The sequence below is a fragment of the Strongylocentrotus purpuratus genome, unplaced genomic scaffold, assembly GCF_000002235.5.
Source record: "Strongylocentrotus purpuratus isolate Spur 01 unplaced genomic scaffold, Spur_5.0 spur5_scaffold_5, whole genome shotgun sequence".
NCBI lineage: Eukaryota > Metazoa > Echinodermata > Echinoidea > Camarodonta > Strongylocentrotidae > Strongylocentrotus > Strongylocentrotus purpuratus.
In genome coordinates this window covers 8088006-8100543 of record NW_022145611.1, presented here as the reverse complement: position 1 = coordinate 8100543, position 12538 = coordinate 8088006, and the positions used below count along the sequence as shown (strand labels likewise).

At 34.1% G+C, this 12538-nt stretch overlaps 1 long non-coding RNA gene across 1 annotated transcript; it reads left to right on the top strand.

Annotated features, from left to right (window-relative positions):
* The first annotated feature begins 9250 nt into the window (after nt 1-9250).
* On the top strand, nt 9251-12169 carry LOC115929658. The gene is made up of 4 exons (XR_004066642.1): nt 9251-9414; nt 9946-10138; nt 10389-10503; nt 11327-12169. It is a non-coding gene; the product is annotated as an uncharacterized LOC115929658 (long non-coding RNA).
* Nucleotides 12170-12538: the final 369 nt, after the last annotated feature.

Sequence of the window (12538 nt, the reverse complement as noted above, 5' to 3'; positions counted from 1 at the left end):
GACAGGCTCATAGTCTCATTCCCTACGAGTCTATGACCAATTAGATGATTGAGGTATTGATTCCGCGAGGTGGATATGTTGTTTCTAAATTACGAAGGGCTTGGCAAGGATAAACCGCCAATCAATTTGAGATGTAGTCATGTTGAAGTTCGTAATATTTCTTGATGCATGATTATTTCGATCCCAAACCTTCTTTGATGATGCATGAAATATAGTACCCTGTTCGCATTCTAAAGTTTAGACTTAAGCGAGTTGAATCAAGAATGATTGATCATTGTATTACATTTATTTGAACTGTAAATGTTTTGAGATACGTGCTATTTATCCAAAACCTTGTTTATTCATGAATAAAATTGCACATTCCTTTGTTGAGATGAGACTGCCAAGTTCAGTCCGTGGCCCACTTCTAAGAGCTTTTACCTTGCCCTGTTTTTTTGTAGATAGAATCAAATTTATGAGAGATTATGTAACTACAAAAGTAAGAGCGTAGAAATAATTACTGAAATTACTCTTTTTCTATAATTGGAGCTTTATTTTTGTATTTGCTGTATTTAGAAGAAATTACATTTTTGTAGAGATTTCTATTTTAGCTTTTACTTTTTACTCACAATGAGCCCCGCCCAGCAAAACAATTCTCGTTAGATATGACGTCCGTACTAGAATGGGACACTGATACATTGCTGTGTTTTCATTAAAAACATTGCTCAAACACGTGTTTCACTATACTAAGTTCCTCTGTACAGTATGTGTCATTCAGACTTTAAAAAAAAGAAAGACTTAGGGTGCAGCCATAAGATTCTCATACTGGGATATGATGAATTTTGGTAGTGTGAATGTGGGGTATGTTTTTTCTGTTGTTAGTAGTTCTCTCCTTTCCCCTATCCTTGGCAGATGCTTAGAAATCAATAATCTGGCATCAATAAAGATCTAATGTACCTGATATTGACAGGTTTCAGCGGAAAAGTAAATGTTTGCCTTCCTCTCAAGAAATATATATTTCCCCTCTTGTTATTTTCTTTCAGCCGCTGTGCGCTCCACGACCGGTTCTTGAAAAATAAAATCCCTTTGAGTAAATAAAGAACTCCCTCTGCTGTCCTTCAAATGTTATGCTACACCTCCTCCTCGAGAACATATGGAAAATTGGAAATTGTTGCTAAGTAAGGAGAATATCCCCTCTTTCAGACTACCAAATTAATTGTATGGCTGTACACATATCTATAGCCAGGGCTTGACACTAGCAGGAGCCCGAGACGCATGGCCAACTAAAATCTAGGTCCGGACCCCCCAAATTAGAATTTTGTTAGATACCTGTAGAGCTCAATGCGTATTGGCCGAAAAAATTTGGATTACCGTAGGCTAATTGTGTGAATCAGAAATAGCGGGTTATTTGGCGAACTTTGAGCTGGTGTAAACAGGCCTATATAGATTTCTTTTTGCAAGCTTTCTCCACCCGTCTTCTCTGAAAAACTAATAATGTAGATACAAGGATGTACATGTACACTCTATCAATATGAGAAGAAGCTGATCACAACCACTTTCTTAATCAAATATTTGTAGTTTCGGACGGAGTCTTTTTCAAAGAAAGGAGATATTCAAACTTTTGAAGGATCCTGTATGCATGTGAAACCAAATAAATAGAGAACAAATGGAAATAGCCAAACTATATTAAAATAAAAAATTGCTATTGATTCCTACAAACAAAATTTGTCCCTTATTCTAAAGCTCCAACTTGGACATATGAAAAATACTATTCATTATATGTAAAGGAATTAATAATGTAGATCTATTGCTCTATCAATATGAGAAGTTGATCACAACCACTTTCTTCATCAAATATTTGTAGTTTCGGACGCAGTCTTTTTCAAAGAAAGGAGATATTCAAACTTTTTAAGGACCCTGTATGCATGTGAAACCAAATAAATAGAGAGCAAATGGAAATAGCCAAACTTTATTTAAAAAAATAATTGCTATTGATTCCGACAAACAAAATTTGTCCCTTATTCTAAAGCTCCAACTTGGACATATGAAAAATACTATTCATTATATGTAAAGGAATTAATAATGTAGATCTATCGCTCTATCAATATGAGAAGTTGATCACAACCACTCTCTTAATCAAATATATTTAGTTCCGGACGGAGTCTTTTTTTAAAGAAAGAAGGTATTCAAACTATTGAAGAACCCTGTATGAATATGAAACCAAATAAATAGAGATTTTGGAAGTGGCCAAACTTTATTTTTTATACATAATTGCTATTGATTCCTACAAACAAAATTTGTCCCTTATTCTAAAGCTCAAACTTGGATATATATTTAAAAAATACTATTCCTTATACACCTGTATGTAAAGATATACGATGCCTTTTATACAGAACCTTTGTGTATACCGGTGTATATGTTTGAATTATCAGTAAAGAGAAACAGTAGATGGAAGGATTCATATCGATGCCTGATCGCTGACTAATGACTGATGAAAAGCTAAAAGCTTTCATCTTTTATGCAGTCTTTTATGCAGTATGAAAGCAGCCCTTTTCACAGTGAGAAACTTTATTTTGATTCAAAACCAAATACAAATTTTGTAATTCAGATATTTTGCAGCGTGAACTTCCACGAATCTGAAACACTAACAAAATATGCAACCGTTTCTTGCAAGTTTATAAATTTCCTACAGTTTTGCCTTGTTGATGCCGGGATTATAACATTGGTATGAATGAGACTAGTCCTTTGTAGGCATGGCAATAAACACCATGTGTAGGAGTGTTAGGAGAAACCGCAATGCCATCATACACATGATTGCTTTTTCCACCTCAACAAAACGCTTCTCTAAAATTATGTCTGATATTGAATAATTGAAATTTGTATTTTTGCTGGGCGAAATAGACTTGAAATAATTCAATAGATATAAATGCATGAGATGAAATTGCGCACTGAAAGTAAATAGCTTTTTTTTTAGCAATTAGACACATTTGATTGATGTGACGTTTAGAAAGTGCAGAATAGTTTCAGTGTGTCAGCTCCAACTCTTAATTTTCCTCATAATTATTAATCAAAGGAAGCATGATGTTCAAGGAGACGGTGCTTCAGACTTTTAATTTGCTTGTGCACCCTGTACTAATATGGTTTATTTTTCCATATGTGCTTGAAATAGAAAACAACTGTTTTTTTTTATTCCTTTTACCTCACTGAATAGCAAAAGGGTGTGCAATTAATTGACTTGAAATGCGGATATTTGGAATTCCTAGCTGTGTTCCTGTATATTAAAGTACATGAACTTGTAGGCGTACTATGCAAAACAATGCGCAACCACAAGCAGGCTAGTTCTAGGATACTGCACTGCCCACATATGTATTTTGTAGTCTGATAGCTAACATATAATCAGTTTGGGCCCTTTTTCATTGACCAGTTTTAAGCTGAGTTTTCCTCAATTTGACCAGCCAAGATATAATGCTATTTTTTCAAAGAAAAACATTAGAAATCCCAATATCAGCCCCCCCCCCCCAATACAAAAAGAAAACTATATAAACATTCAACTGGTTGAAGATTAAAAAGTATAGATGTCGCCTGGTTAGAGTCATAAGGGCATTAACTCTGTGTTTCAGCATATGAGTGAATATCTGGGAAAAAGGAATTTATTTGAAGGCCTGAACAGTAGTGATTGTAAACATTATGTATTTGAAATTTGACATGTCTCCTTGATATGGAAATTGTTTTTGAAGCTGAATTTTTTTAATACAGCATATCAGCATAGAGCCTAAACGTACAGAGCCCCCCCCCCCCCCTAGCAAGAAAAAGTTGTATGTACTTTCTATCATCAGCATACAAAACGATTGGTAAACTTTTTCCCAGTTTATTTTCAAAATTTGTCATGCGCTGCATATTGAACCATGCTGATAAAAGGTGTTAAAGAACTGCACACATAACACCAATATTGAAATCTATACCCTCCCCACGCATTGGTATTTATGCGAACTTGAGATATCTTTAGCACCAAGAGAGCCCTTCATGTGACAGTTGAAAAGAGGATATGGAAATATGATTGATGCATTGTGTATTTATTACGTTTCTAAAACATCAAAGCTCTCATTTAGGTTATTCAACTCGATAGGGAAAAGCAACCATTTTTTCAACTAAACAGGCAAAGCAACCATTTTTTAATTTTTTTTTTTTTTTTGGGGGGGGGGGGGGAAAGATTTGTTCTGCTTTATTTTTTTTGTTTAAATTGAAATGCCTAAACTTGCTTGAAGAGTTTTCAGGACAGCTATCTGTTGATATCAATGGAAATGGCCATTTGTTCCATGGTTCTTATTCATGACGTATCTTTACGAGTTGTTAGCAACTTTATTCCTTGGTGGCTTCAGACAAAATTTCTTTAGTATCACATGTTTGAGACACGATACGTTGTGTTTTTTTCTTCAATTTTAGCAATGAATGCTATTTGAATTTACAATTGTATTGATAATCATTTTGAAAGATAATAATTTCTTCTACGGATAACGCCATCTGTTACGCCTGCTTGCCATACGTTACGCCTGCTTGCCATACGTTTATGTTGTTGTACACAATACAATGCATTTTTACATATTTTCAAGTTCACATTTGCAATCTTCTATTTGTCCAATCACTATTGGTACCGTATGTTAAAGACAGACGGTTTATTATGCTGGTATATTGTAAAATTAAAAAAACATGGCTGCTCCTATTTAAGAAATAAAATCATCTCAAGGGCAATTTCTATACCTTTTTGTATGTCCCATAGAAATCATTTTCAGATTATGTAAATCATCAATGTCATGTTCGCACATGTCAATAGATAAAGCACAGGGCTATTGAAATTGCCTTTTTGTTTCTTTTTCTAAAGTAGTAGCAATAGTGTCTAAAGTGATACTTTGCTTGTTTCTGTAGCAACCTAACATGACTATAGGGGGACTTATATAAAATTATATGATATGATCTAAATACTACCAAGAAGGAAAGTCTCTTTAAAAGAAATCTATTCTTTAATCATTATCTATAATACGGGCAGTTGGTATTTTATTATTGGGACAGGTTTCCTCATCAATTTTTTTTCTATAATCGTTCTAAAATTGGACTACTCACATGAATTCATATATTTCCATAGTTTTTGAATGAATTTTTACACTCTTGGTTCATATTTACAATTTATTATAGATTTTCAGTATAAAAATATAAAAAATTGAATTGTGTATTGAATACTTTTATTAATTAATGATCACAAGAAAAATGACTAAATCTTGCTGAAAATTGGAAGTGGATACAGACATGGGTAGAAGAAATTATTTAAAAAATAGATCATCCGAATTTTCACCAAAGTTGTAAACCATTTGTTTTCAAGTTTTGAATATGAGAGTACTTTGAGAGCAAAGCTTTTCACATGGCTTTGCAAACATAGTTTGGCATATATAGGAATATGACTGAGGAGTGTCACCAAGCATTTCTTACCATTATCCAGAGCTCAATGTTCTCTTTGAAGACAAACTCATCTCATTGTGAATATGACATTGTTGCACGAGGAGCAGATTGCGCTTTAGAAATTTGTCTTATTATTGGTAGGGGAGAGGACAATCTCGTCTAGTGTCTGAAAGTCACATGGTCGAACAAGGTCGCAAATGACGTGAATGTCTTGAAAGAACGATTTCAAGACTGGATAGATTGGTAGTTCTATTGAATTTAAGTAATTTGTCAGTCTATGGTGTCTTTGAAGGGCAAGAAACAGGTGACTCAATTTTAGTGGATGCTCTGATGAAAGAAAATGTCTAGCCTTGGATTTTATTTGCTAAATTTTACTCTTAGATTTTTAGTTTTAGATTGATTGAAAGTGCCTGGGTGATTGAGAAAGTGGAACTATAACAAAATCTCACCATTTTTATTTGCACGTTGCTTTTTACTCGATGCTAATACTAAGATTGAAAAGTCAAAGGCACAGATTTTACAAATTAACTCTGCTTCATAATCATTCTCATCCAACATTTTGTAAAATGAAGGTAAACAAAGATTTCTTTTTCTTTGATATGTCATCCTTACCTCAGTTGTGTTCAATTTTAGCTACGTGTATTTTAGGTAGCAAAGATTTTAGTTGTTGAGAAACTAGACTACGAGTTGATGGAAAGGTAGCTGACGATCTGAAGCCAACGATCTAAAGTTTGTCTCAAACAGTTACAATTTGCTGCAAGATAAATAACAAAATGCATACGGGCATGACCCATTAATGGTGTATGCATTACTAGCAATACCGGTATATACTTTAATTCAGTTAGTATAGAAGCAAGATAAGATAAAAGGCTATATTCAAATGCTAAATAGTTTAGAACTCAACCTAGCTCACTATTCCAAGTACCTTTTCTAAATTTGCAATTTGGCCTTTGCTATTAAAATATCAAGGGGAAATATTTAATCAAGGGAACGACATGTCATAAAAACGAAATACTGCAGCAAAGTTGGTTCAAAGTCCATAGAGTAATTGCCCAATTTTCCGGGCTTGATGCCAACAGTGTCATAATTTCAATGAAGGTACATGTAAATTGTAAAACACTTTTAAAACATACTGTCAGATGAGAGCCTGAATGGCATTAACTCTCTATCAAAGGATACATTTTTGGCCCTCTGGCTCTTAATCATCAGACCAATTTTTTTTCTATTTTTCCCCCTTTTTCTTCTTCATATTTTCGCATTTGATCGCATTTGATTGCATTATGGTGAAGCAAATATAATAGATTGAACAAAAACAGGTCAGTTCAATTATTCCTATGACAAATTAGACTACAATCCATTACCAGTTATTACTACTTTTATGCAATCAGGAATGAAAGTTGATTGCACTTTTCCATCATTATGGCAGCTGGCTTTTTAGTACCAAATGTCATATATAATTCAAAGGCCTTTAATTTACTCTCCATTGATATCGATGCTCCATCATGACGTGTCCTTGATCTATATTGCATTATAAATGCATGTATACAATAATCAATATGAACACATGACTGCGGGTTGGTAATTCCGATTGATTAGTTTTCTGCTGTTTTGTGTTTTTCCCGTTTTAATGCCTCAGATCATTTTGAGTGTAAATGGTTTCTACTTTCTAATCATTATGACGCCTCCTTTCAGAGGTACTAAATTTCCGCTTGAAAAATTAATTCTTTAATAGGCTAACCTGATTAGTACAAATATATCTAATCTCAATTTCGTGTGTATAGTTGATTAAATTAATTTGATACCAGAAGCATTAAAGCTACATTATCTCTGTTAATTGAATCTACACAAGAGCAAAGGATGTTCATGCACATGATGTTCATCTGTTCAGAAAGTATTATGTATATGATGTAAAATGTTGTTTTGAAAGTTTAGATGAACATTACACGAGGATGATTTTATACTTCTTCCTCCTTTGAAGGGCAAAGATATTAAGATTCAACTGTTGCATAGCCAAAATTGTTAATATGTTCATTGAAACTTTTGCCAAGGCCATTTAAATGATATGATTTATTGATGCCCTTATTTTGTCTAATTCAGCTGATTCAAAGTTTAAACCCAACTCATGAATATGATCAATGAAGCTTTAATAAAAATAATTTGAATTGATTAATTATATATGGCCTTGATATTATGTGGGTCTGATCATGCAATAACGATAAGTATTCATTACATTCTAATGTACCAGGGGCTAATGGTGGATATGGTACTGTTTTTTGTCGAGACACGAAATTAAGTGTTCTGAAATGTATGATTTTCATTATACCAATAAATTGCAAAGTACAAGCACATGTAATTTTTGTAATGTACCTGTAATGTTGCAATAAAGCAAATGATTCGTCTGGGAAAAGGGTAACCCTATCAAGAGCACATGACAACATTTTGAAAGTACTATTCTGGCTGCTTATCTGCAATTAAATAATTTTCAAGGTTAGAAAACTAATGAGTGGCAGAGAGAAATTATTCATTAACAATTTGTGATATCAAATATATCTATGTTGCAGATTAATTAGCATGTAAATTTTCTGACAAAAAAAATTAAGAATTTACAATTTTTGCAGTACAGAGCAAATGGTAGAGAACCTCACAAGATCAATCGTTTGATCGATTGCAACTTCAAAAATTCACAGCTTTCTTATTTTTATTCGGACTTTGCTCAAACTGCACTGATCTGTTTCTCAATTTTTTGTTGCTTCTATGAAAACTTTTGATTGAATAAACTAATATCAAAGAGGACTTCACCTTAAAATCACATCAGTGAATATCAAGGAGACACCCTTCCTGCTCTCAAGAGAGAGATGCATAAAAGTATCGAGAAGTGGGTTGAGATTTTTGCGAAGAATGAAGACGGTGACGTCATATCCCATGCTGCGATTAGACAAAAAGGTCAGATTTTTTTAGCTTCCTGTATCTTAGTATTCATCCATATTCCAGCTCTTTCTTGGTATATACAGGCGGTGCGGAGCATGCCAATTATCTCACTGATAACACCGAAATCGTTTTGAATATTCAACGGTCATCGAAGCACTCACGTTGCCAAGCTCACTTTTTCACCGAAATTTCTCTCTCTCATATCTTCTTTGTTCGTCGGCGGATTTCGCTCAGACTCTCAGGAATGATGTAAAATGGTCATATCGAACTATATATGAAAAATTGTATTAAGTGATGATCTATTTATCATTTTATCAAACATTTCATGTTCAGTCGTCTCCGAAAACTACCCTCAGATTATTATCAGACACATCTGGTCATATGGCTATTTATTCATGAAACTTAATATGCATATTCATGAGACCTTTACGGTGCTGGTGACGAAATTTTCGCTGTGACCATCATTTATTTTCGGAGATACAATGGAAAATGAATGGGGTGTTTTTCAGAAACCGAGAAGCAGCAAACTTACGAGAAAATCGACGTCACCGCTCGATCAAAGACTCGCGCATGCGCATTGACACGAAATTACGTAAACCTACGCAGACAGCTGATCGTGAGCACACATAGCTGCATACTATCCTGGCTGTGTATTAAAATCTGTGCTATTGATTCTCAACATTTCAAACACCACTGTACAATACTCATCTGATTCCACTCAAAACAGATATACCAGTGACGATTGATGACACCTAATTAGTAGTAAAATATAATTTTTTTTTAACTTAATGATGTTAAAAAGAATAATTAAAAAATTTAAACCGTGAGTCTACTGTCGAACTTGCCGATCAACCGCATCGTATTTATTGTGTACGTTCGTTTGTAATTTGTGTATAGACGATTCATGTGTGCGATTGCTGCCTCCTAGCACGTAGTGCTGCGCTAGAGGTCTACACGCATTAGCATTGATTGCATGCAGTGATCGAGAGGTATTGTTTTGATTTCAGCCGAGCCGAGTGGATCTTTGACTTTGTAAAACCCTCTAAAGAAACAAAGGTAAGGGCGCATTTCAATTGTAATGAAGTATTTTTTTTCCATAAATCGATGTTTGATATTCCTTTTCCATGAAAAATAGGTATTCATAGGTAAAAAAAAAAGCTGGCGAATCTGCTACGCATACCGGTATGTGCCATTCATAATGCCTGACTGATAGTGGCTTAGTGCTACTGCTCTGCAGCGCAGCTGCATTAGCTTCATTGACCGTAACTCCAGGGAGCTCCGTCGGCGGCGGAGCTCATGAGTTGCAGTGACCGTAATATAAATGGCAATGATTCATATTCACGGGTCTCGGCAATATTAATGAACGAATCTTGGAGCCAATGAATTGTCGACCCAATTTCAAGTGCATATAATCCATGTGCATGCAGCTGTATTACACACGACACCTCATCCTACTTACTAAACTCTAAACTAAAGTCAAACTTTATCAATGGCAATGTTGTAGAGTCTAGTAATAATATTTAACCTGTTTTACCTTCAAATCTCTACAAAAAAAAAATAATAATTTCTTCACCTTCTTTCATATAGAATATGTAGGCAGGGCCATGAAACCTTCATGTAGCCTTACCTTCAAGTAACCTCCAGCTCCCCTTCTCAACTTCATGACTTGGCAGATGTCCTAATGCATGATACACATTGGTCGAGCATTGAAGAACGGCCGACACTGCTGGCGGCCGCTGCCGAGCCTGGCCAGGCTGACGTGATGTGACCTCGTACTTAGGTAAATATGCAAGAACGTGTGTGTATTTTTCATGTGGAAATTCTTGAATACCAAATTGTTTTTGTTATAAGTCTACCATGGTAAGACATGGCTGTCAACCCTCCCACATTTGGTTGGAGTCTCAAGCCACGGCACTGATTTTCCTGCCGTTCCGACAACGTCACGTCAAGCACTAGACTTGTAATTATGTATATTTATACATGTTAACTCTCATTATTCACTTACAATATTTTTCCTTTCTTCCATTCAGTGTTGAAGCTGTCTGGTCGTTCCCTCAGAGTGATCACAGATTCTACATCCCACCATGGCTCTGTGGAGTGTTCACCAACCCTAGTGCCCAAGCAGATTTGTCTTCATGCAACTAGGTAAGATATGTACTGTTAAGTAGAGTTGGCATTTTTTTCATCACCATGAAGTCATTAAAGGCAATGTTCCTTGGTGATGTCAAATCATTCTGAGAAACAACATGTACCATTTGTTTTTAAATTTCTCTCACAGTGCCTGGTGACACTAGTCTTTTTCAATCCAGTGTCTAATTATCAAGATAAATAAAAACACCCCCAATTTTTCATGAAAAGGGTATTTTTTGGTTAAATCCTCATTGTATTTTTCAACATTACAATTTGCATTTAAATTCTTCTAATATCTGCCTCTTTTTCCTTTTTAGAATTAGACAAAGAAAAATCTAATTATCTACCAAAAATTCTGTGACAGAATTATTTATTTAAAAATTAGAAAATGTAGATTTTTTTTTCTCGCTTGCTCTTTTTTTTTTTTTTTTTTTTAAATCATGCACCATATCCAAAACTTTAGCTCCGTTATTCCCCCTCCAATTTTTTTTGGCTCATTACGCCACTGCTGAAAAACACAATGTCTTGAAGGTTATTATCATGCATGTAGACCAAATTTGACCCAATTATCATTTATGAATATCATGCCTAACTGAGCTGTGAGATCCATTTGAGGTATTTTTTGAAGTTCTTTCCATAATCTGGCTCTTGATCATATAATACTTTGGTAATGTCTGTTATAGAGTAGTGTATGTAAGTTATGCTGTCTAATGTTAGAGTTAATATATAACCATATGAATGTGAAATATAAATCATGGTAAATTTCTCTTTTTTTTTCTTTATTTGCTGTAATATAATTGAATTTCAATTCATTAATTGTTTTTCTATTTTATTGCAGAATGGCGCTCCCTTAAAGATGTCAGCATTGGCTACCAGTGTTCTTCAGTTTGGATGGTGATTTCATAGTGAGGGAGTCAGGAAGCCCGAAAGTAGTGTAAAACTAGCACTCTGGTTACAATATGGTACACACGATAGGGTTAACTTGTACTTAGTACATTAATTCCTGGTGTTCCAGAGAATAGTGCTTTCAATGCTTAGACAATTTAAAGTATTTGTTTTAGAAGTTGTGAATAAGTGAAAAGTTCAGATAATTGGCAATAGACCTGTTTCCTTACATATTCAAATTTATATGCATACTTTTTTAATTACATTTGATGTTGCATAGTACAACATTACATGTATCATGTAATCATTTTCGACTTGGTTAGTCCATGTCATACGTGCATCTTCATCATTATTATGCAAGTTATGAACTCCATGTAGATTTTCACATTTCACTTATTTCCAATAATGTTCATTCATGTACACATTTGAACAATTGCGTGTTATTGGCGCATGATTGAACCAAAGATGACAGTAAACATAAAGTAATGGCTTTCAAAACAGATTGTTTTATTATTTATACAAAGCTTTATATTTATTGAAGAAGTATTAGATGTACAATGAAAAGTATGTGAGACATGGATATAAGTATTTATTTGAGTCTTTCGTTTTTGTATACATGTTAAGTTAAGTATACAAGTACATTTAAAACACAAATATACAGTGTTATTGCATTGAAGAAAAAAAAGAAGCATTCCTGTTTTGTATGCAAGTTACATAATGGAAGTATCTTGCCTATTGTATCTGAAGTGAAGTGGCAATTATAATATGCAGATTGAGAATTGTTTTTAAAATGAAATTGCTGTTTTGTGTTATTCATTGGTCGAGTGGTTAATGTTTTGCAGTAAATGATGAAATGATATTCAGAGATATCTATATATAATCGGAGAGTGATTTACATGAAGGTGGTACATGGATCATTGTGAGAAAGGTATATGCAAGTGTGCATGTGGTATGTGGATTTTTGTGCCAGAATTTAAAGTGAGTGTTTATAATGGCGTGGATGTGTCGACAAAGGCTCCGGGTTTCTTCTCAGTTGGTTCCAGAATTTATTTCACAAAACAAAGACTTGGGTTAATTCATTAAAAAAAAAAAAAAATTAAATCACAAAGTGATGTTAGACAATCATCGCTTGAGTCAACTTAACATTAAAAAAAAAAAGCAAGTA